Source organism: Prionailurus bengalensis, chromosome B1, assembly GCF_016509475.1.
Source record: "Prionailurus bengalensis isolate Pbe53 chromosome B1, Fcat_Pben_1.1_paternal_pri, whole genome shotgun sequence".
NCBI lineage: Eukaryota > Metazoa > Chordata > Mammalia > Carnivora > Felidae > Prionailurus > Prionailurus bengalensis.
Window position 1 is genome coordinate 161,070,999 of NC_057344.1, and position 23,921 is coordinate 161,094,919.

The following is a 23,921-nucleotide window of genomic DNA, read 5'->3' on the forward strand; positions in this document are numbered from 1 at the left end:
CTGAGCTAGCCAGGCACCCTTGTATTTCTTTTATTAAATTTATTCCTAAGTATTTTATTTCTTTTGATGCTATTGTAAATGGAATTGTTTTCCTAGTTTCAGATTGTTCATTGCTAGCATACTGAGATACAAAAACTCCAATCTTATATCCCGCAGCCTTGTTTAACTTTGTGGATTCCTTGGGCTTTTTTATATATAAGATCATGGCAACTGCAAATAGTTTTGCTTCTTCCTTTCCAAGATCAATACCTTTTATTTATTTTTCTTGCCTAATTGCCCTAGCTATAATTTATAGTACAGTATTAAAAGCATATCCTTGTCTTGTTCCTGATCTTAATGGGAAACACAACCATTCTTTCACCATTGAGAATGGTATGAGCCGTGATATTTTTGGAGATGCCCTTCCTCAAGTTAAAGAAGTTCCCTTTTAGTTCTAGTTTTAAGAGTTTTTATCATAGTGTGTTGGATTTTGTCAAATGTTTTTTCTGCATCTATTGAGATGATCATGTGGTCTTTGTCCTTAATTTTATTAATATGGTATATTATATTTATTGATTTTGTATGATTAACTAACCTTGCACTTTTGGGATAAATCCTGCTTGATTATGGTGTATTATCCTTTTTGTATGTTGTTGGATTCAGTATTTTGTTGTATTTTGTTGAGGATTTTTATTTCTATATTCATAAGGGAAATTGGTCTGTAGTTTTCTTTTTTGTGATGGTTATGCCGGCTGTGGTATTAGGGTAACACTGGCCACATACAGTGACTTGGAAAGTTCCCTCCTATTCTATTTGCCACATTCATTCTTGCATGTAAGTCTGCTCATGCCATTCCAGATCTGAAAGGTTTATGCCTTGCCCATCAGCCATTCTGTGTCCTGCCCATCATCTGGAGCCAGTCCAAGGCCTCCTCATGCCTGAACCCTTTTTTGACTGCTATAGTCCCAGAGTGAGCCTGCCCTCATGGAAGCTCCTTTGGTTCTCAATGTGCCTACAGCTGGCACTTACTATAAGGAGCTGTAGCTGAGATAATATAGTAAATGCTGGGTGTGAGGTAGAAACTGGAAGCAGGACAAGTGGGGAGGAATCCTAGGAGCAGCAGAGCCTCAGTAAGGCAGCAAAGGCAGGAAGACACCTGAGCCTGGTGACCCAGGACTAGTAGAATTCAGGGCCATGTGACTCGCTCCCTGGTAAGGCTACAGCTTCTTCAGAGTTAGAATGGGTGGTTAAGAATGCCCTCTTTCCTGCTTAATTACTGGCTCAGCAACTTACCAGCAAGTCACTCTCCAGCCTTAGTTTTCTTCCCTTTGAACTGGGGATAGTGTCAGGAACAAGACAAGAATGTCCATGCTCACCACTTTTATTACACATAGTACTGAAAGTCCCAGCCAGAGCAATTAGGCAAGAAAAAGAAAGAAAAGGCATTCAAATTGGAAAGGAAGAAGTAAAACTGTCACTATTTGTGGACAGGACTTTATATATGGAAAACCCTAAAGATTTCACAAAAAAACTGTTAGAACAAATAAATGAATTCAGTAAAGTTGCAGGATACAAAATCAATACACCAAAATCTGTTGCATTTTTATATACTAACAATGAACTATCAAAAACAGAATTAAGAAAACAATCCCATTTACAATTGCATTAAAAACATAGCCAGGAATAAGTTTAACCAAGGGGGTGAAAGACCTGTACACTGAAAATTGTAAGATATTGATAAAAGAAACTGAAGAAGACACAAATGGAAAGATATTCTGTGCTCACTAATTGAAAGGACTGTTAAAATGTTGTTGTTAAAATGTCTATACTACCCAAACCTACAGATTCAATGCAATGCTTATCAAAATTCCAATGGCATTTTTCACAGAAATAGAACAAACATTCCTAAAAGTTGTATGGAGCCACAAAAGAGCCTGAAGAGCCAAAGCAATCCTGAGAAACAAGAACAAAATTGGAGGTAACACAAACCCTGATTTCAAACTACACTATAAAGCTACAGTAATCAAAACATGGAATGTTTTGGAATATATGGAACCAGCATAAAAAAAGAGACATAGTGACCAATAGTACAGAATATAAAGCCCAGAAATAAACACCTACATAAATGGTCACTTAATTTATAACAAAGGAGGCAAGAATATACAGTAGGGGAAGGACAGTTTCTTCAATAAATGGTGCAGGGAAAACTGGACAGCCATGTGCAATGGCTGAAATAAGACCACTATCTTACACCATGTACAAAAATAATTTAAAATGGATTCAAGACTTGAGTGGAAGACCTGAAACCATAAAACTAGAAGAAAACATTGGCAATAAGCTCGCTGACATCAGTCTTGGTGATTATTTTTTAGATCTGACTCCAAAGGCAAGGGCAACAAAAGCAAAAATAAACAAGCGGGACTATATCAAACTAAAAAGCTTCTGCACAGCAAAGGAAACCATCAAAAATACGAAAAGCCATCCTCCTAATTGGGAGAAGATATTTGCAAATCATATATCTGAAAAAGGGTTAATATCCAAAATATATAAAGAATTCATACAACCCAATAACAAAAAACACTCTGATGAAAAAATGGGAAGAGGATCAGAACATTTTTCCAAAAAAGACATAAAGATGGCCATGAGGCACATTAAAAAATGCTCACCAACACTAATCAGGGAAATGCAAATGAAAACCACAATGAGGTATCACCTCACACATATTACAATGGCCATCACCAAAAAGACAAGAAAAAACAAGTGTTGGCAGGGATTTAGAGGCAAGGGACCCTTGTGCACTGTTGGCCAAAATATAAATTGGTGTAGCCACTATGGAAAACAGTACGGAGGTTCCTGAAAAATTTAAAAATAGAACTACCATGTAATCTAGCAATTCCACTACTGGCATTTATCTGAAGAAAACAAAAACACTAATTTGAAAACATATATGCACCCCTTGTTCACTGCTACATTATTTACACAAGGCAAGACATGGAAACAACCTAAGTGTCCATCAATGGATGAATAAAGAAGATGTTACACACACACACACACACACACACACACACACACACACACGCTGGAATACCACTCAGTCATAAAAAAGAATGAAATCTTGCCATTTGTGATACATGGATAAACCTTGAGGACATTATGCTAAGTCAGACAGAGAAAGACAAATACTGTATGATTCCACTTACAAGTGGAATCTAAAAACTAAAACAAATGAACGTGTAAAACAAGACTAATAAATACAGAAATAGACTGATGGTTGCCAGAGGGGAGGAGGTTGAATAGTTGGTGAAATGGGTGAAGGGGGTCAAGAGATACAAATTTCCAGTTATAAAATAAATCATGGCAATGTAATACACAGCATGGTGACTACAGTTAATAATACTATCATTTTTACTGTATATATTGTTCTATATATTGTATTGTATATATTATTTATATCATATATTTGATCTTAAAATCTTTAAAGTTCTCATTACAAGAAAAAAAATTTTTTATACCTTTGTATGGTGACAGATGGTAACCAGACTTATTTTGCAGTATATATAAATACTGAATCATTATGTTGTATATCTGAAACTAATATGATATATGTCAATTATATCTCAATTTTTGAAAATAAGAAATGGGGATAATAATGTCAACCTCGGAGTGTGTGAACATTATATGAGTTCAACTATGCAAAACCACATTGCATTAAGTTCAATAAGTGGTAGCTTTAATATATGCCAATGGATATTCTCTGTGAAAAAAAGATTTGTGGTTAAAGGAGTCTTGGAAATGTTCCATAATACATCCCCCTTCTCAGAAATTCCCAGGGCACATTAGCATAGTAAAAGCTCTGAAAAGTCCTATGTAAAGGATCCTATTTGTTTTGGCCCAGAATTTCCGCAACCTATTTTTTTTTCTTTTTTTGCCAAGCTGACCCTCTCCCCCTTTTTAAATGTAACACATTTTGGGAAACACAATTTTAGTTGCATTTAATTAATAAAGGAAGTCACATTAAATTGTTAAAAACTGAACATGTTTTACTATTTTGCTTTCCCCACAGGCATGTATAATTTAAAAGCAGCAGCCTAGGAGAAATAAAGGCTTCTAACCTAGAGAAAGAACAGTATGCGTTAAAAGCCCAAAGGAAATGAGAAATTTCAGGCAGAAGGAGCAGATCAATAATGAGCTATTTTTGGCCATGGAGACATTTCTAGAATTACAGATTCTTGGAGTTTGACAGCATGTTAAAGTTCAACTCCTTTAAATTCCCACCCAGTGCAGAATTTCCCCTTCATCAGTCCAAACTCCTTCTGGCACATACCCAGCCTCCCCAGTTTTAGGCAGCCCTAGTATTTAGGAAATTCTCCCTCACACTGGGCTGAAATCTGCCTCCTTGGAACCTCCACCCAAGACCATGCTAACAGAATTTTGAGTTTTGTGTTTTAGTGAGAGCTGGAGATAGTAAATAAAATGCACAGAAATTCTGTGAATCATTACACAATCTAAAGTAACATGATTATTGAGCAGTAAACTGAAAATAAAAAATTATAGGAAATATACTTCCATTAAAAAAAAAGAAGTGTTGGAAACAACATCTTTAATTTTCTCCATCTGTAAATAGGGCAAATATTCAGAAATTCAGCTATACTGGAAGCAATGAATGTAGTATTTACTTTGCGGGTGGAATTATTTTGCAACTGTCAATTTCTGAGAAGAAAAGGGGAATGTGTATTTTAAATAATTCCTGTTTTCTTGTCTTTTTAATTTAAAAATAGTTAAAGAGACATTTTTAAAAATTCTTCATCCAAAGCTTATCCTTCCCGATTCCTTTATTATAAAAACAAGTGCTAAATAATTAAAATATAGTGTATGTCTCATAAATATAGGTTTATTAACAAAAACCAATAATAAGAACAGGTGGCATTACCTTTATTTTATAGAAGTGCAGGTGTTTGAATCAATATGAAATCCCAAGGCTTTGTATAACTTAAAATCTAAGGAAAACTCCGAGGGGGTAGACGGAATAGAACTTAAATGGGAAGAGAACCACCAGGATCCAGGCTCTTCTAAGTCTAAAATCATACAGTAAGAAATCAGGGACTTGGCAAAACCATAAAAAAGGACAGCCTGTGTTTTCACAGAACAGTCCTTCTAAGGGAGAACCTTCTAGACTCAACCTCATTTTGCATTAAACTACTAGTTGGTCACATTTTAGTATCTGTTACCTCATTCTGATACTGTGAGGCAGAAACAGTTCACATTCCAATTTTCCACTGAAGAAATTGAAGTAAAATCAAAACATTTATACTGAACAATACTCAAGCATACCTTAGTACATAATGACATCCCAACCACTGGATGGGCTTAGTGCTACCTGTGTTCTCCTTCCAGTGAAATAATTTCCTATAGTTAAATTCGATAGTATTCTTACTAAAGATAATGGAAGACAAATAACAGGCCTGTTGAGGAAGAGAGTCAATATCAGTTAGGACCCAGTAATGCTGTCACCGAGCACTGCAAAGCTTAATGTGCCACTGCTTGCCTAAGGATTCTGCATGTAAGTTGTGCTCAACTGGAGTGTCTATTAGAATTTACTTACTGACATACATCACACAGGATGTTTTTGTTCTTGTCCTTGAATCACAGTAAAAATATCACAGATTACCTCATCTATTCCTTCCACATGTATTACGGCAAGTTGTGCCATGCCAGGCATTCACAGGAAACAGTTTTTGAGCACCTAATACGAGGCTGAATAAAACCCGGTCCCTGACTTCATGGAACTGGCAGTCAAATGAGACAGACAAGCAAATCAATAATTTCCATAGAAAGTGACAAGTTCTTTGCTGGAGCCAGGTGCATGATGCTAGGGGAATGCCGGCAAGGGCAAACAAATCAGATCAGGGAGTGGGAAAAGGCTTCTCAGAGGAGCTGACTTCTAAACTGTCAGTAGCAGAGTTTAATCATCTCTGACTCTAACTTCAATTCCCAGCACTCAGGTGAGAAACTACTTCCCGACCCTGCTTTTCTGAGTTCTTGACACAGTCATGGCCAGATTTAGTACCTGTGCTCTAAGAAGCAAAGGGGGGTGAGGGCGGGGAAGAAGAAGAAGGAGGGAGAGAAAGAGAAAGGGGAGGGGCAAGGAGAGGTGGGGGAAAGATGTAGAGAGAAACACAGAAAACAAAGAGCAGAAGCCAAAGCTCTACGACTTACAGACTCCAGAAGTCGCTAGAGATTGCCAGAGGTAGAAAGGGTGACCACTTTGTGCCTGAGCAGTCTATGTTCTCAACATGGATGTACAATCTAATCTGTAACCACCCTGTCTCTTCGTCTAGCAACAGGGCATGGGAATGCAGTCTCCTTCTATCCAGATTAACTTACTGAGCCAAACCAGCGGGGTGCTGCCTCTATCACCAGTGAAGGCAGCAAAATGAAGGCACAGATCCCTGTGCTTTCCCAGAAAATGAGGCCAGACTCGTTGCCAATTCCCCATGGTGACATCTCCACACAGAATGCACAAAGTACCCCAAGCCTTCCATCTTCCCAGAGATGCAACACATCTGTGACTCCACCCTTGCCTCCTTTGGGATCCCATTCCCCACACTGGAACTCTGCTAAAATCTGGGGGAGAAAAAGTATGAATTATTACCTTAGATTGTCTTCCAGGGTCTCCTCATCTGAAGAGAAGGTCCCATTGCTGACACTCCGGGGAGAGTGACTCTTACTCCCTGCTGACGCCTCCTGGGACAACAAAGTGTCTTTCTTTTTCCTTTTACCAAACAACTTCTTAAAAGGCTGGAATTTACCTCCTTTCTTCTTGTCTGTGGATTACAAGATGAACACACACTGCAGTTTGACAGGGCTGCACTTCTGAGCCTGAGAGCAAATTACAACTGAGCTGCCTCTGGCCAAGGGAGAAGGGGCAAAGGGCAGCCATCAGAGTGAATGAGCGACCAAGCCCTGTGCCAGGAATGACATGGCCAGCCCCAGTCCGGGCACAGTCAGGCAGAGGCAAGCCAAGGACACAGTAAGTCTCCTGTCACCAGGCTCCCAAGAAGCACCTGGGATGACACAGAGGGGTTCCGAGTAGCCTCAGAGCACCCCTTTGCACATGCCACACAACAGTGGTGCCTGCTCTCTTTAATAGGCAGATGGCCAGGGGCTCCTGGGAGGCTCAGTGGGTTAAGCATCCAACTCTTGATCAGGTGGTGATCTCATGGCCATGAGATCAAGCTCCAAGTCAGGCTCCACACTGAGCAAGGAGCCTGCTTGGGATTCTCTCTCTCTCTCCCTCTCTCTGCCCCTCCCCACTCATTCTAAAAATTTTAAAAAATAAATAAATAATTAAAAACAAAAAACAAGCAGGTGGCCAGTGCCCTTCTCCACAGAAGAAGCTGAGAACACATGTTAAGTCAGACGGGTGCTCAAAAAATTTCATACACCTTTATATATATAACTTTCTATTTATGTGTGTGTATCTACACACACACACACACACACACACACACACACACACACACATTCTCCACTGAGAATCACCCTGTTTTAGCCTTTGTTAGAGACAGAAAATAACTGCCAACTCTTGGCATCAGCTTTGCCCCAATTCCCTCCATCCCTATATATTTCCAATTTATTTCTCCCGTCTCCTCTCAGAATCTACTATGAAGAGCCCCAAAGGAGTTGCTATGAACATCTTTCCATATATTACTTCATTCAGTCAGGACCCAGGCTCAGTGCCAGCATTACTGACAGATATTTTAGGTAATACCTTTCAAGTTCTGCTCCTTCAATTACAAATTCATCCATTATCACTCCACTCCCACCTCAGGAAAAAAAGTGTGTATCACCCCATACCAGAAGAAGCATCTTCTCAGATCCTTCCTTTTCTTTAAGAAGCTTAAAGAGCCACTTACTCAGGGTCAGACAATCTTTTTTTAAGTTACTGAACCCTTTTTATGCATCACTGCTTTAAGAACTTTCTAAATATTAATTCAGCTAATCCTCACAATGACACTATGAGGTAGATATTATTAACATCCCCATTTTACAGGTGAGGAGTCTGAGGCACAGAGAGATGAAATAACTTGTCAACATCATGGGAAATATATCTTAAGTTGGAGTCAGGAGCTCTGAGGGAAAAGAAAATACAAAAGCTCACAATGTTTATTAAGAAATACCTGCACACTGGGGCGCCTGGGTGGCGCAGTCGGTTAAGCGTCCGACTTCAGCTCAGGTCACGATCTCACGGTCCGTGAGTTCGAGCCCCGCGTCAGGATCTGGGCTGATGGCTCAGAGCCTGGAGCCTGTTTCCGATTCTGTGTCTCCCTCTCTCTCTGCCCCTCCCCCGTTTATGCTCTGTCTCTCTCTGTCCCAAAAATAAATAAACGTTAAAAAAAAAATTAAAAAAAAATACCTGCACAAAACACACAGGTATGAGTCCCCATCTGAGTATTAAAGCCCCCAGACCTCTTCAGGCCATAGTCTACAGAGAAATCTGGGCAAAAAACGAGGTTAAAGATGTGCAAGGTAAGGTAACCATCTCATTTCCTCTGGTGATCTTCAGTTCTGATCTTTCTGAAAGAAAGTCTGAAGTGAGGAAAAAGTGGCTTAAACCACTTTGCCTTAAGCTGTAAGACACTGAGATAGAGAGAATAGTTACCAATCACAAAAGGACAACAGTCTGGGATCCTTAATATAGGTGCAAATGCCTTCAAACTTCAGTGGTCCCTGAAATAACAATATCACGTTTAAAAGGAAAGGAGACTTGTTATATCAGATGACTCCCTACATAAGGCTTTGAGGTAAGCATATAGTCCTCAAAAAGGAATTTAGTTTTTTTCACTGTGTATTATTTAAAAGACAAGAAAGTGTGTATAATATAATTGAGATCATAACGCTTAAAAATGGTAAAAACAAACAGAACAAACTGGAGGGTTTGATTTCAGAATGTTTGTATGTTTTCAGTGGTTATCAATTCAGGAGTATGAGCCAGAGATTTTCATGACACCTGCTTCTGGCTCCCATCAATGGATAATTTTAAAACATTATAGGGGTGCCTGGGTGGCTCAGTCAGTTGAGCGTTCGACTTCGGCTCAGGTCATGATCTCGTGGTTTGTGGGTTTGAGCCCCGTGTCCAGCTCAGTGCTGACAGCTCAGAGCCTGGAGCCTGCTTCAGATTCTGTCTCCCTCTCTTTCTCCCCCTCCCCCGCTTGCACTCTGTCTCTATCTCTCAAAAATGAATAAACGTTAAAAAAAATTTTAAACATTATAATCAGTAGCAATTTTTGAAGACCATCAAAGAACATCAATCAAATGTTAAAAGAGATGACCTTATATGAGTCAATTAAGAAATGTAAATTTAAAAAATTCTGAAAGATGCTTCAGGTATCATTATATAACTGGACTGATAAAATAAATGAATGTTTTCTCTACGACTGTCCAAAGCTCAAAATATGTAAATGACACCTAATTTCTAGATTTGGCAGCATTATTATAAATGGTCAAGTAGTAATTTGTGCTACATTCCACTTATTTCTGACATGAAACTCTTCCTTTTTCCTTTTATACTGACTGCCTTTTTCCCACTACAGAAATATCTAACCCCTAGTTCTCTAATCAGAAATATGCTAGGGGTGCCTGTCTAGCACCCCCAGGGGTGGCTTAGTCAGTTAAGCTTCCAACTCTTGATTTCAGCTTAGGTCATGATCTCTCCCAGCACTGGGCTCTGCACTGGGTGTGTAGCCTGCTTAAGATTCTCTCTCTCCCTTTCCCTCTGCTCCTCCCCTGCTCACATTCTCTCTCTCTCTCTCAAAAAAGAAAGAAAGAGAGAAAGAAAGAAAGAAAGAAAGAAAGAAAGAAAGAAAGAAAGAAAGAAAGAAAGAAGAAATATTCTAAAAGACCATAGCAAATTCAAAAAGTATCAGTTGTTACATCATTACCCCCAGTCTGGACCCACAAATCTAGCTTTTTTTTTTTTTTAATTTTTTTTTCAACGTTTATTTATTTTTTGGGGGACAGAGAGAGACAGAGCATGAACGGGGGAGGGGCAGAGAGAGAGGGAGACACAGAATCGGAAACAGGGTCCAGGCTCTGAGCCATCAGCCGAGAGCCTGACGCGGGGCTCGAACTCACGGACCACGAGATCGTGACCTGGCTGAAGTCGGACGCTTAACCGACTGCGCCACCCAGGCGCCCCTCTAGCTTTTAAACTAAATAGAGAACATCAGGTTATGTCAGAATTTATGGACAGGGGAAAAAAATCATCACTTGCTCTAAAGTCAAGGTAGATTTGGTGGTGTTTAGCTGAGCTGGAACCAAATTAACCACAATGAAAGACAAATTAAATTACAGTTTCTTAGAATAACAACAGGTTAGTTGTATATTTAACTAATGGGTGTATTTAACTAACTAGTTGTGTATTTAATTAATTGCTCTATACCAGCCAAAAAGGATTATATGGTCCTTTGTATTGCTTCATGCCCGAATGGTGGCAGCCACCATATAAAATTGGTCTGCACTGGTCATATTGTTGGGGAAGATAGGAAGTGAAATGAATCTGGAAGGAGCTGAATACAAAGTCAAGGACAGGATAAAGAAAGCCTTGGGGAGGACACCAGGATATGGAAACCTTAGCTGGGAGAACCTGGTGGACTTTGTGCAAGCACAGAATGGCCTCCTTTAGGCGATCTGTCTGTAGAGCTGGCCCCATTTGAGGACTGCTTGTGAACCAGGCACTCCGGCACTCTGTACTGCACATTATATGGGCATTCACTTGGCATGAGTACACACATATTATCCTGAAAGATGTATCAAAGTCCAAATGTCAATGCACTTCTCAAGAGTTACTCAGGAAAAGCTGTTTTGGCAATGCCTTAGTTATTATCATGAAGGTAAGAGAACAGTAAAACCTACTTGAACTATCCATCCAACAACCAGTCCTTCTTACAACAGGAAAAAGAGACTGTAAGTCCTAAGAACACCAATCTCTCTTTGGAAGAGGAATCAGAACACAGAAGCTCACAAGTATGCTCCAAAGTCTTAGTGTTTGGTCACATCTCAGTTATAAAAAATAAATTGCCTCCTCATGTCCAAACTACACCTCCTGTCATAAATATCTTTACATCTGGAATAAAATTTAAATATTTGTTTTTATGATTATTTTACTATTGATTGGGGCAATTAATTAATTTTCCAGGATTAATTTTATGAAAAGATTCAGGAATGACATTTAGATCCACCCTCTATTCAGATAGCAAACCATAACTAAGCAACATTAATAGGAAATGAAGTTTTATAAATCAGAGAGGCAGTTAGACTTACTTGGTTCCCCACCTGACTCTCAAAGTCTGGTATAAGATCTCTCACATGAATAAAGCAAGTAGCTAAATTTTGTGAAACATTTGCAATTCTATTGCACAACAACCATTATGAAAACCTGAGCATATGTCTATAAATACCCACTAAATAAACTATTTTATGATCAGTTTATGATTTGGGGGTTGCACTGTCTCCACAGACTCAACTGGATTAAGTGCGTGGTCATTACCAGCAGCTATTTTCTTCACAGATAACACCAACTCTTCCTGTGACTATTTTTGTACCGATGGGGGTCTAAAAGATCAAAGCAATGTTAACGATGTAGCAAAACAGAACACTTCTGCAATGCTAATGTGAAGTATTCCAAAATACAACTGCCATACTTTAGAAGTATATATAGTTCAGCAAAGTATTCTCCAACATTAGCATATTTAAGACAGCATTTTAGAATTTTATAACATAAATTTACTTTTGTTGGGTGGTTAGGACAGTGGGGAGAAGAAGGGAAAGAGAAGGAAGAAATGTTCTTCCCACTAAACTTGTTTTATTACTGGTTACAGCTCTAGTTAGGGGTTAAATGTGTGGGCCCCAGAGACAAGAGTATTTGGCTCGAATCCTGACCCCATTTCTTACTAGCTATGAAACATCTGCTTACCAGCCTCTCTGGAAATTTACCATTTTAAGTCCTAAGACTGAATTTATAGTAGAAAAGGCAGTGGGTGCCATATTTTCTTAATATTTCTACAATTTTCTGTTGCAATTTTTCACATGAAAGAACCTATATATGCATATAGACTGCTTCAGGAATGACAATAATTTTCATTCTTTAAGTACTGAACTGAATTAATTTATTTTCATCATCTAATAATTAGGGATTTTTTTCACTTAAAAGAGTGCACATTATCCATTATTTCATAGATATAATTACATGCCATTTGATGGCTGCAGCATCATAATTGCTAGTTTATATAGAAGCTTCTAAAAATTAAAAATCCCTGGGCAAGTCAAGCAAATCTGATTCATTTTCCATTTGTCATAAGGATGTAAATCTTATATTTTCATTTCTAAACCTAAAATAATGAAAGCATACAATTTATCTGCATTGGATTTATATGATACACTTCCCGAGGAGAAAAAGAATTAAAAAAAATTTTTTTTTAGAGGGAGAGAGTGCACAAACAGGGGAGAGGGGCACAGGAAAAGAGAGACAGAATCTCAAGTAGGCACCACGCTGAGCATGGGGGCTCGATTCTACAATCCTGGAATCATGACCTGAGCCGAAATCAAGAGTTGGACACTCAACAGACTGAGCCACTCAGGCACCCCCAGAATTTTTTTTTTATCATACTCCATTTTAAGCATCATAAATGTCTTGGTCTGGGGTTTCTCAGAATGTGCTCTATGGTTGGTGCCAGCTTCTTGTTCAAAGACCACTACATTTGAGAATGCAGGTAAAATAAAGTTAAATATGTTTCTTTACTGTGAAGCTTTTCAGAGTCTTTAATATGCTGATATCATTATTGCTTTCCAAAAGAGCAGAGAATATGCAGTGCTTCCCAAAGCTGACTTTCTGGTCTCTGTCATGACAAGTGCTCCCCTGAACATACCCTGGGAATCACCTGTCTTCATTATTTCTTTCAAAAATATTTTAATTTTACTTTTACATAATCTCTACATGTGGGAGCTTGAACTTCCAACCCGAGATCAAGAGTCACATGCTCTACTGACTGAGCCAGCCAGGCGCCCCTCTTTCAAAAATCTTTTATTTTCTTTAGGTACCATATATTTGATACACAAACCTCCCCTACACTCCAAAGTACACTGCTCAGTAAACTCAAGTGAGTTGACTGAAACATTCTGGTTAAATAAACCTAATGTTTTAGGTAAAGTTCTGATTTCAAGCATGTAGGTAAATAGTGTACATTAGGGCACAGTACGCAGCAACTGTCTGAATCCTATAATTTTACTAATTTAAGGGGAATTTCACAAAATTTTTCTTAGCTCTGGAACATGAGGATGCTTTTGAGAAGAAATTATTCTGTTAAAAAAGATGACCAGAAGTACAGTGATACACAAGCACTCGGTGGCTATCACATTTTTACCAGTAATCCCAACACATTTCAACTAAGACTAAGGAGTTGGTGGCATGTCAGGCAGGAGTGCTCTCCAGTGCCACATCATGAGAAGACTGAGGACTGAGATTCTACTTCCAGAGAGGAGGGAAGGTTATCATGGTGGCTGTCAAGTCAGGAGGGAAGAAGGAAGAGTTGTCTCCTTTTCTGGGGAAACACAGAGAGAGGCAGACATTTGCTGTTATGCCGATTCAGAATATGAAGAGACAGGATCAATAATACTTTTAGAAGAGGGCAGAGGTGCCTGGAACAAAGGTGAGAGGCCCAGGGATGGTAGTGACTGTGGCTTTTTCAAGTCAGGGGTCACAGGCAGAGAAGGCAGTGACCAGCCTGTATCAGGAAGTATGAGGTCCTGGACACTTAGGTGGATGGGCTATGGCATATGTTGTGGAACTCTGAGCCAGGACTAAAGTTTGGAATTTTTGTTTCCTCAGCAAGAAATGTCATCTTCTTCCTTCTCAACATGATGAAATTCTATTCATCCTTCAAGACCTACATCCTTGAAGCTTTTCCCAAGTCACCAAGCCCAGTGACAATTGACCATAGCTTCCTCTGGCTTCTGTGTGCTTTCCTCATACATCTTTTGAGCCACACCATATATTACAAGCTGAACTGTGTCCCCTCAAAATTCATATGTTAAAGTCCTAAACCCCAAGTGCCTCAGAATATGTATTTGGAGACAGAGTCTTTTGTAAAAATGTTTATTTTTGAGAGAGAGAGAGAGAGAGAGAGCACAAGCAGGGGAGGAGTAGTGAAAGAAGAATACACAGAATCTAAAGCAGGCTCCAGGCTCCAACTTGTCAGCACAGAGCCTGACGCAGGGCTCGAACTCACAAACTGTGAGATCATGACCTGAGTGAGCCAAAGTCAGATACTTAACCAACTGAGCCACCAGGATGCCCCAGAGACAGAGTACCTTTAAAGAGGTAATTAAGGTAAAAAGAGGTCATTAGGTGGGCTCTAATCCAATATGACTGGGGTCCTTATAAAGAGAGATCAGGACACAGAAACACATAGAGGGAAGGCCATGTGAGGACACAAGGTGAAGACAGCCATTTACAAGCCAAGGAAAGAAGCCTAAACAAACAGCAATGACACCTTGATCTTAGACTGCTGGCCACCAGAATCAAGAAAATAAACTGTAGTTTAAGTCACCCATTCTGTAGCACTTGGCTATGCAGCCCTAGCAAACACCACGTTGTATGATATTAAAGTAGTCACTGGGAATCTTCTGTGACTCTGCTTTCACGCCTTCACACATGGACTTCTATCTGGAACACCTTTCTGCCTTTGCCTAGAGAACTCCTAACTGTTCCTTCAAACACATTCCAGGCGTTATGTTCCCCGGAAAGACGTCCTTGAACACTCCAGCCAGAAAGAAGTCCTCTGTTCTCCATTTGTGCATGTACAGACATCTACTCTAACAACACATCATGCTTTAGCTCCTAGACTGCAAGTTCCCTGGGTATGGGGAACTACACCTTGTTTATTCTACATCTATAGCACCCATCATCATGCCTGACACAAAGCACTCAATAATACACTCTACTGTTCCCTATCCCCTTAGGGGCAGATGTGTTTTAGAAATCAGAATTTTTCAGATTGTATAAAGGTACATTTAGACCCCAGTGGTGTCTGTGACAGCACTTTATAACCAAATGCGGTATTTCTGGAAAACATCTATAGTCACCTTGTTTTGCTAATAAACAAATCTACGCCAAACTTCCAAAGAACTTTTGAGATTTTGAGAATACAGATAAAGGATAGTGATCTCTTTATGTAGTACAGTCAGTCCTGTAATCACACTTTTTTGGCAATGCATATGTGTTCCAGTGACTGATCTATGCTATCTCCTCACCCAGAAACACTAGGTGAATGGAGAATATCGTGACCAGTTGAAGTGAGGTGTGTAGCAAAATGCATATTCACATACACCTCAAATATCTACCAGTTACCCCAGATCGCCACCAGTGTTGGCAGATACACTCATACACATGTGGTATTGCAGCTTTCTGTCCAGTTTTGTATAACCTCCCTTCCTCTACCTCACAATAGCTCACAAGCTGCAGTCCTTCCAATGCACCAGTCCACAGGCAAACTTCAGGTCTTTCCCAAGGTAAAGTGCCATATTTATTGTGGTGTTTGTATATTTCATTACCATTAACACGTACAACATTTTATTATTTTTATTAGGTTCCTATTCTTTTAAAATATGTCACTGATAAATCTTTTTTGTATTGTGTTAATATCCCATTTTTCCCATTAGACTTGGTTTTGGTTTTATGATTTTGCATAGCATGTTGATTTTCTGCAATGTATGTGGCACATTACAGCAGCACTGACTGTAAATACTAAAACAAAACCTACTGAACTATTTCTGTACTTAATCCAGGTCTAGACAAGGATCTATCAATTAAAATGACAATGACTGTGCAGGTTACTGGGACCTGCTATTTCTCAAAACTACATCATTTTTAATTTTTCTGTTTTTCCCATTGGTCTATCTCAGAACTCCCTTTTACATATCTTACAACAACTCACAAGCAAAACCAAATAATATTTAGAAATAGTAACAGAGGCAGATATGATTTCTAATGTGAAGTTTCGGTGTCTGGCCACATTTCTCCCACATGCTAGAAGATGTGTGGGTGCTGGTTCTTTTCACTGCCAAATGTTTCCACTTGAGTTTCAGAAGGTATTGTGAGTAAAAAAATCAGACTGACTTTGAGTGGAAAATATTGGCAGGGGGAGCTTCCTGCTAGATTACCCTGCATATTTAGTGCAGTAGGACAAAAGCTTTTTAGGGACATCTGAGGCTATCTTGATCAGGGTTTAAGCAGTGAAACAGAACCAGTAGGAGATAGAGGCAGAAGTACACATGCACACGCGTGTGCACGTGTGTGTGTAAGAGATACTAAAGGATTAACTGCAAGGAATTGGCTTCCACCAGGTGGTGGCTGGCTAAGTCAGTCTGAAATCCACCGGGCAGGTCCTCAGGAAGGGCAGACTGGAGCTCATGAGCACAGACTGAAGCTGCTTTTCACAGATGGAATTTCTTCTCTCAGGGAAACCCCAGCCCTATTTTTAAGGCCTTACAATTTATTGATTCAGGCCCACATAGATTATCTTGAATAATTCCCTTACTTAAAGTCAATGAATTATGGACTTTCATTACATCTACAAAATACCCTCAGAGCAACAGTTCAATTAAACATTATTTATGTTTGATTAAATAACTGGGGACTACAGCCTAGTCAAGCTGACACATCAAAATGATCATCAGACTCCATCCTTTGTCAACCTGGCACTCATATACATCTCCTTAAACCACACCTAATCTCCAAATAAAGTCAATAACAAAGTCATACTTCCACTAACATGATACAAATAGCCCACATACATTGGAAAACATACTGACCCATTCCCTAGAAGAGGATGCAAAGTCCTTGAGTAATATGCACACTTCTCCTATAACTTACATACTGAAGTATAACCTTATTATTAACATATCTTACATTATGGAGAGGAGAGGGAAGAAAACAAAAATATTTGGTTAATACATATATACAACCATATTCATTAAAAAGTAAGGAAGCAATACCCATAACTATGAGTCCTTGTTTTAGCAACGGGTCACGTGGTCATAGCTTTCTTTATATGTATATTTACATGAATATGTGTACGTAGCCTTTATATGTATACGTAATCTCTGTAGCTATCTTATTCCACTAGGCATTCCACATTCCTTTCATCCTTGACAAGGACCTCAGCTGGCTGTGGTTCTTTGCCTGGTGAGGTGACATAAACCTACATACCTGAAGAACCCAGGCCATTAGCTGTCCTGAACTGGGTTGCTGTAGTTTCCTATTACTCCACAGGACCTGGGAGTACTAGGAGATGCCATTAAAGATCTCCTATATTCCACACATGCTCTTCCTTACCTCTATTGAGAGTAGCAGCCCAATTTTCCCTTGGTAGTCAGGCTCAATCACTCTGGCCAGTTCAGTTATCCCTTTCTCTACTTGTTTACTGACAGACATGAGGAGCTCCAAAGGCTGGGTGACAGTCTCAACTACCAGTTCAATGGAATCACTGTTGTGTCTCCTTATGGAAACATTACTCCCACTGAAACTAAGAACTCCAGACAAGCAGAATCTAACGTCAAGGGGATGGAAAGCAAAATTTTTCCTAGCAGGTTACTAGGGGTAAAAGTGACCATTTCTAATTCTAGCCCTTTATTCCTGGGCCTGTGAAGCCTGGCTATGAGAGAAACAGTCCCATATACTGGATACTGACTTATACCACATCTTAGAGGACACAGTCCCAGCCCTAGTATTACCACCTAACTGGCACTGTAACTGAGTCTTCTAAAGGCCATCCCACCATTCTACCAAGCCAGCTGCTTCAGAATGATGGGGATGTGGTGAGACCAGTGAATTCCATGAGCGTAGGCCTATCAAGGTTCTTGATCAGAAGTGATGTCTGTGTTGGGGTGTCTGGGTGCTCAGTCAGTTAAGTGTCTGGCTCTTGATTTCAGTTCAGGTCATGATTTCATGATTTGTGAGATCGAGTCCTGTGTGGGCTGTGCCTGACAGCACAGAGGCTGCCTGGGATTCTCCCATTCTCTCTCTCTCTCTCTCTCTCTCTCTCTCTCTCTCTGCCCCTCCCCTGCTCATACTCTCTCTCTAAAAATAAATAAATAAATAAATAAATAAATAAATAAATAAATAAATATTAAAAAGGAAAAAAAAGAAATGATGTCTGTGTCAAATACCATTACAGCAGATAAGGTATTCCATAAGTCCACAGATGACAGTTTTGGCAGAAGCACTGCATGCAAAAAAGGAAAATCTGTATCCAGAGTGTCTGTTCTAGTAAGAACAAAGTGCTGCTCCTTCCATGATGAAAGTGGTCCAGTATAATTAATGTGAACCAGGTAGGTAGCTGTTTACCCCAGGGCATGGTGTCATATTGGGAACTCAGTGTTGGTCTCTGTTGGCCTTGGCTGGTGGAGTCAGTGTTGTTGAGCTCATGTATAACTTGCATCCCTGCCACTATTGTATTCACAGTCCAGTTGACAAGTAGATGGGGAAAGAGGCTGATAGGTATCGACAGAATGTGTTATTCTATGCCCTTGATTATGAAAATCCTTCTGAGGCCATCCTTTAGTTAACACTCACATGGACATGAATATCCTGAAATCCTGTGCCTGTTCAGAGAGGTCTATCCACATAGCTCTTTACAGGCCTCTTTGTCACCAATTTTCCAATCATATTCTTCCCAAGTCCCCAACCATCTAACCCATTAGTTACTACCTACGAACTGTTACAGACTTATACTTCTGGTCATTCTTCCTTAAAAGCAAAAAGAACAATCAGAAGCACTGATGGAAGTTCTGTCCACTTAGAGGATTTCCCTTCACTGCTGTCCTTTGGGGCTGTCCCAGAAAGGGGCTATAGCATTACAGCTTTTGAGTGGTACTTCAATATCATGCAAAACCATCCATAAACCAGGCCTAAATTTTCTCTTCCTAAGTTAACTGGTCATAAGGATCTCCCCATGAGGCCACAGGCACAGAATGGGAGAGAGAGATATTGTAGCAGGAATGGGGACCATGGGTAATTAGGCCACTTTTTCATGTAACTTACTTGTGCCTTCTGGGTCTGTTCGAACCTGATCTGCATATACTAAACTTCCTTTTGATAACGGAATACTGTGCACACCCAGCTTTATGGCTTGGTGGTTAGACAACACCCAGTTCATGATGGGCAGCTCAGGTCACATGGTAACTTGGTGGTGCACGGTGAAGTATTTAGTGTCTACTAAGCCAAAAGCCGCCTAACATTAGCAAGCCAAAAGCTGTTTCTCAAAGATACATAGTTATCTGCAGAGGATAGCAGGGTTTTGCTCCAAAATCCTGAGTATTTGCTATGATTTACCTACAGGGCCTGCCAACGGCTCCAAACAGTATCCCTCTCTGTCAGTGACACTCAAACACCACTGGATCTGCTGTATCAAATGGCCCAAATGGCAGAGCAGTTTACAGGGCAGCTTGTACCTGTTATAGAACCTTCTCGTGTTCTGGGCATTACTCAAAATTAGCAGATTTCCAGTCATTCGGTAAATGGGCCAGAGTAGCACACACAAAAGAGGAATATGCTGCCTCCAAAATCCACAGAGGCCTACCATGTGTTGGCTTCTTTCTGGTGGTAGGATGGGCCAGAGGCAACAACTTCTCCTTCTTCACCTTAGAAGAGATATCACAACATGCTCCAGGCCACTAGACCCCTAGACATTTTACTAATGTAAAAGTCCCGGAATTTCAATGGGATTTATTTCCCATTCTCTGGCATGAAAATGTCTAACCACTATGTCTAGTGTAACTTATACCTCCTGCTCACCAGGTCCCATCACTATGTTTGCAAACTTTTAGTCTTTGTGATATGACATGTCAGTTATTTCTTTGAAAAACAAGCTGATTTTTAAAAGATTCAGTACCTCAGTTTGGTACTCTTGAACTAATAACAATTTTAAAGTCTGGGTGTCTTTACATCAATACCTTCATTAAACTGAGAGCTGGGTGGCACTGATGAACCAGAAATAAGCCCTGAAGAATGGCATATTTGTTGAGTAGAGGACATTTAGTAACTTGGGTGTCTCTGACTGGTTTAATTAGAAATAAGCTAAGTGGTTAGATAGCTAGAAATCATGACAAAAATTGTCATAATTATTGATAATACAGAGACTCAATAAAGGTTAGTGAAATAATTATTTAGTTACAGATTTCAGTATGATTTGATTCACTAATAATTTTTTTAGACCTAGGAGCGGTACAATCTTAGTTCCTGTTGGATAGAACTAAATTTGGGGTCAAATTCTCAAACTATGCCTAAACACATAAAAGTTCTTAGAGATAAAGAAGTCACTAGTTCTATTATGTGAACATCAGTTCTTAATATATTTAGCTGAAATTCTTGATGGCACCAGTGGCAAGCGGATGAAGGTTGACACTAACGTGTCTTAGATCCATCAGGCAAAGTGCTTATTGCTTGTGTAGATGACCTATGGAAAACAGACCCTAGTGGGAGCAGGAATGAAACCGTGAGTGTTCAGATGGAACAGAAATAAGAACTCCGCAGTCCTCTGTGCCTATCTATGGGTAGAGCTACCCTGATACCATTTCTGAGAACAGGAAACAACAACAACAACAACAACAAAACCACTGTTTGCAAAGATTAAAAAAAAAATTTTAGCCTATCTCAGGATTCCAAATTATGTCAGACAGTCCTGTCAGGCTATTCTTTCTTGGTCTGAACACCATTCTCTTGTACCTGATACTAAGCTTGTTTCTTTTGCACCTTATTCTGTTCTCACTGGCGAGCACTAGACAGGGTTGACACAGTTCCTTCAGGATCACTGTCCTCCCCCCGGTTTCTCATCACCAGAATAAATCTTGGACAACAACTCAGACAGGTAACAGATTTACTCTGGAACTGTACTATTCTAGGTAGAAATACAGTAACAACAAAAATGCAACCACTACATCAGTTTTGTAGAACCTTTCCATTAACTCGTGCACTAGACACTGGTGGAATAAATGGCAATCCAATTCTGAGATTCTAAGGGTCAGTGATTTAAATTTCCACCTGTATTTTGGATGTGATACCTCTCTGACTAGTAACCACTGGGTCTGTGTGATACGAGAGTAGCTGTCCTTTGTCCTTTCATGGTTGGGAATCACTTTTCCAAGGGTAATCTAAGTTCTGTAGTGACAGGTGTCTTAGAAATGCAGATATCTACCGCACAACTCACTCTCCAAAGTCACTTCAAGGAGTCACAGGAGCTCCGTAACTAACATCAGGAAATCTTGCAAAAGTTACTATTAAACCACAAATATTGTGGCTAAATGTGGCCTTCTGGGCAAATATTGCTACTTCTTGTTTGTTTGTCTGTTCTGGCATCACCAAGTCCAACAGTAGCTACAACGATCACATTTTTGTTTACTGCTTCTTAGCAACAAGGAGAAATGCTCTTCATTTCAAGAGGTTGTGTGAATATGGGGAAATGGGCCTTAGAGTCTTAAAGATCTGGGTTTATTTAGTCACCTTTGCCATCTGCTAGTTTCTTGGGACCTCAATTTCCACATCTATAACATGAGGTGATTAAACTATATACCATCTAAGGTTCCTAATTCTAAAATTCTATGAACTGTTTCCGTAAAAAGCAAGGCAAGTTTAGAAAATATTCTAGTTCATAAAACTTGTAACTCTTTTCATAAATTATCTACTAATTATATTCATTATGTTTTCTCTACTCCTAGTTTGCTGCAAATGATGCTGGTTTTGTCACCGCAATGTCTACTTAGCAAAATCAAGGACCTCCGGGGCTTAGGAGAGGCAATAACATAATCTGAAAGTTGTGAAGAGAATCAAATCATTCTGTCTCTTTGTGTCAGGATCCATGTCCCTACTCCTAGGAATGACAATGCTCATGGAGAAGGAACCTAGAATTTACATCCCCAATCCCTATCACCTCTTGCCATCCTCATTGTCTGACTCAGTGAAGTTTTCTAAAAAAGATAACTAATGTATGAGCCTCAAATCTGAGCAGAATGCTGTCTGAATTTCTTGGTGTCTTGTATATTCAGGAATATATGCCCCGCCTGGACTCTTACTCCACCTAATAACCCTACACATTTATATCCTGTCTACAAAACTCAGCCCATCTATGGAGAAGCAACACTATTCTGTTCAACACAAGTCAGTGTTATCTATGCAAGAGCTCTGTCTTCAATTGTGTTTAGTGCAGATCCAAGACAATGACTGATGAACAAATATTTACTTCAGTCCTACTGTGTACAAAGCACTGAACTAGCCCTGACATATTACAGGAATTCCTGCGTTCATGACACCTGCTAATACTCAAAATTTAGGAGGGGAGTAAGTTGTTTTTCAAATTTCATAAAGTTTTCAAGATTCTGACCTCCTATGAGAAAAATTTGTGGAGTCTTAATAGGAGAAAAATCCCCAGTAGCAGCTAATGGGCCTGTCTCTACCTGATGATCCAAAAGGTTTAGTGGTAGTGTTGGTGGTCATGAAGGTAGTATGTGTGTATACTGGGGATGAGCGGAAGAAGATGTAAAATCTTCAGTTGAGGGCATGTAAAGCCCAGGGAGGTCTGGACTAAGGGGAATCCTTAGGCCAGTGACTTTCAAGTAATGGGCAATAGCCCATTTAGTGGACCCTCCAATCAATTTAGTGGGCTGTGACCAAGAATCCTCTAAAATTATGAAGAAGAAAATAATGTGGAATACAAAACAGAGTGAGCTCTATTTCATGAAGCTTGTTTCTAGTTTATGTATGTGTGTTTATGTCTGTATACACAACTTTATACACACATATGTTCTGATATAAAACATATTTCTTGCTCTAGATCAAGTCAAAAATATTTGAGAAATGCTAATCAAGAAAAATTGCCACATTTCCCAGTAAGTTAGATATTTAGATGTTAAGAGTCAACAACCATTTGTCAATGTAAGCCACTGCGTATGTGGCACTCACTTTGGCTAAAGGAAGATTAGAAAGCACTGCATGAAAGAACAAGCTGAAAGTTGCCAAAAGTCATTAAATAAGTTCCCTGATGTTGCCAAAGCCAGAGCTCATGTGCATACTATTGAAATCTCCACTTTGGCTTTGATCATTTTGTTGCTCAACTACCAAAACTATCTTGGAGTTGAACAAAATCTCCCACTTCTTAATGAAAGAAGAAAGTTTGCTTTCTTAACGAAAGCAGGTTCTGTGCCTGCTGAGCTTGGTTTGGGGGCATAACTTGAAAACTGTAATTTGAGGCAAAACTTTAAAAAAGTACTATGCCAGGGCACCTGGGTGGCTCGGTCAGTTAAGTGTCCGGCTCTTCGTTTCGACTCAGGTCACAATCTCACGGTTCATGAGTTTGAGCCCCACTTTGAGCTCCGTACTGACAGTACAGAGCCTGCTTGGAATTCTCTCTCACTCCCTCTCTCTCTGCCCCTCCCCAGCTCATGTACGCTGTCTCACTCTCTCGAAATAAACAAATAAACTTTTAAAAAAGTTAAAAAAAATAAAATTAGAGTCCAAAGAACCATGAGATGAGGCATTCTCCTTTTTTCTGGGAGTTGCTAGAAACCAACCTATATCCTAATAATGTCACTAGACTCCATAGGTCTGCTGCAGGCCTCCAGGGTAAAAAAAAAAAAAAAAGAAAACAACAAAAACCCAGACACATTCCAAAAGGAATCTTCCTTCCCCTAACATGATCCAGGAGGACTTTGTGGAGGTGGAGGCTTCAGCAGACCCTGAAAGACAGCTGTCAAGGTGGATGCATGGTGTTTTAGTGAGATGTAGTGCTTCTAAATAATGCATTGAGCCCTGATTACATCTCAGTTTTTTTAAACCCATGCTTATGCTATCTCAGACAGAAGACTGTAAGCTACAGGAGGACAATGTCCTCTGC

General features: G+C 39.7%; 1 protein-coding gene across 3 annotated transcripts in view; it reads right to left on the reverse strand.

The window, feature by feature from the left end:
• Positions 1-23,921, reverse strand: part of CRACD (capping protein inhibiting regulator of actin dynamics) — a 280,272-nt gene that overhangs the window by 55,177 nt on the left and 201,174 nt on the right. For all 3 annotated transcript variants that reach the window (XM_043604484.1, XM_043604461.1, XM_043604469.1), the window contains one exon: positions 6,632-6,803. The gene's annotated coding sequence lies outside the window, so the exon portion shown is untranslated. The remainder of the gene's footprint in view (positions 1-6,631; positions 6,804-23,921) is intronic.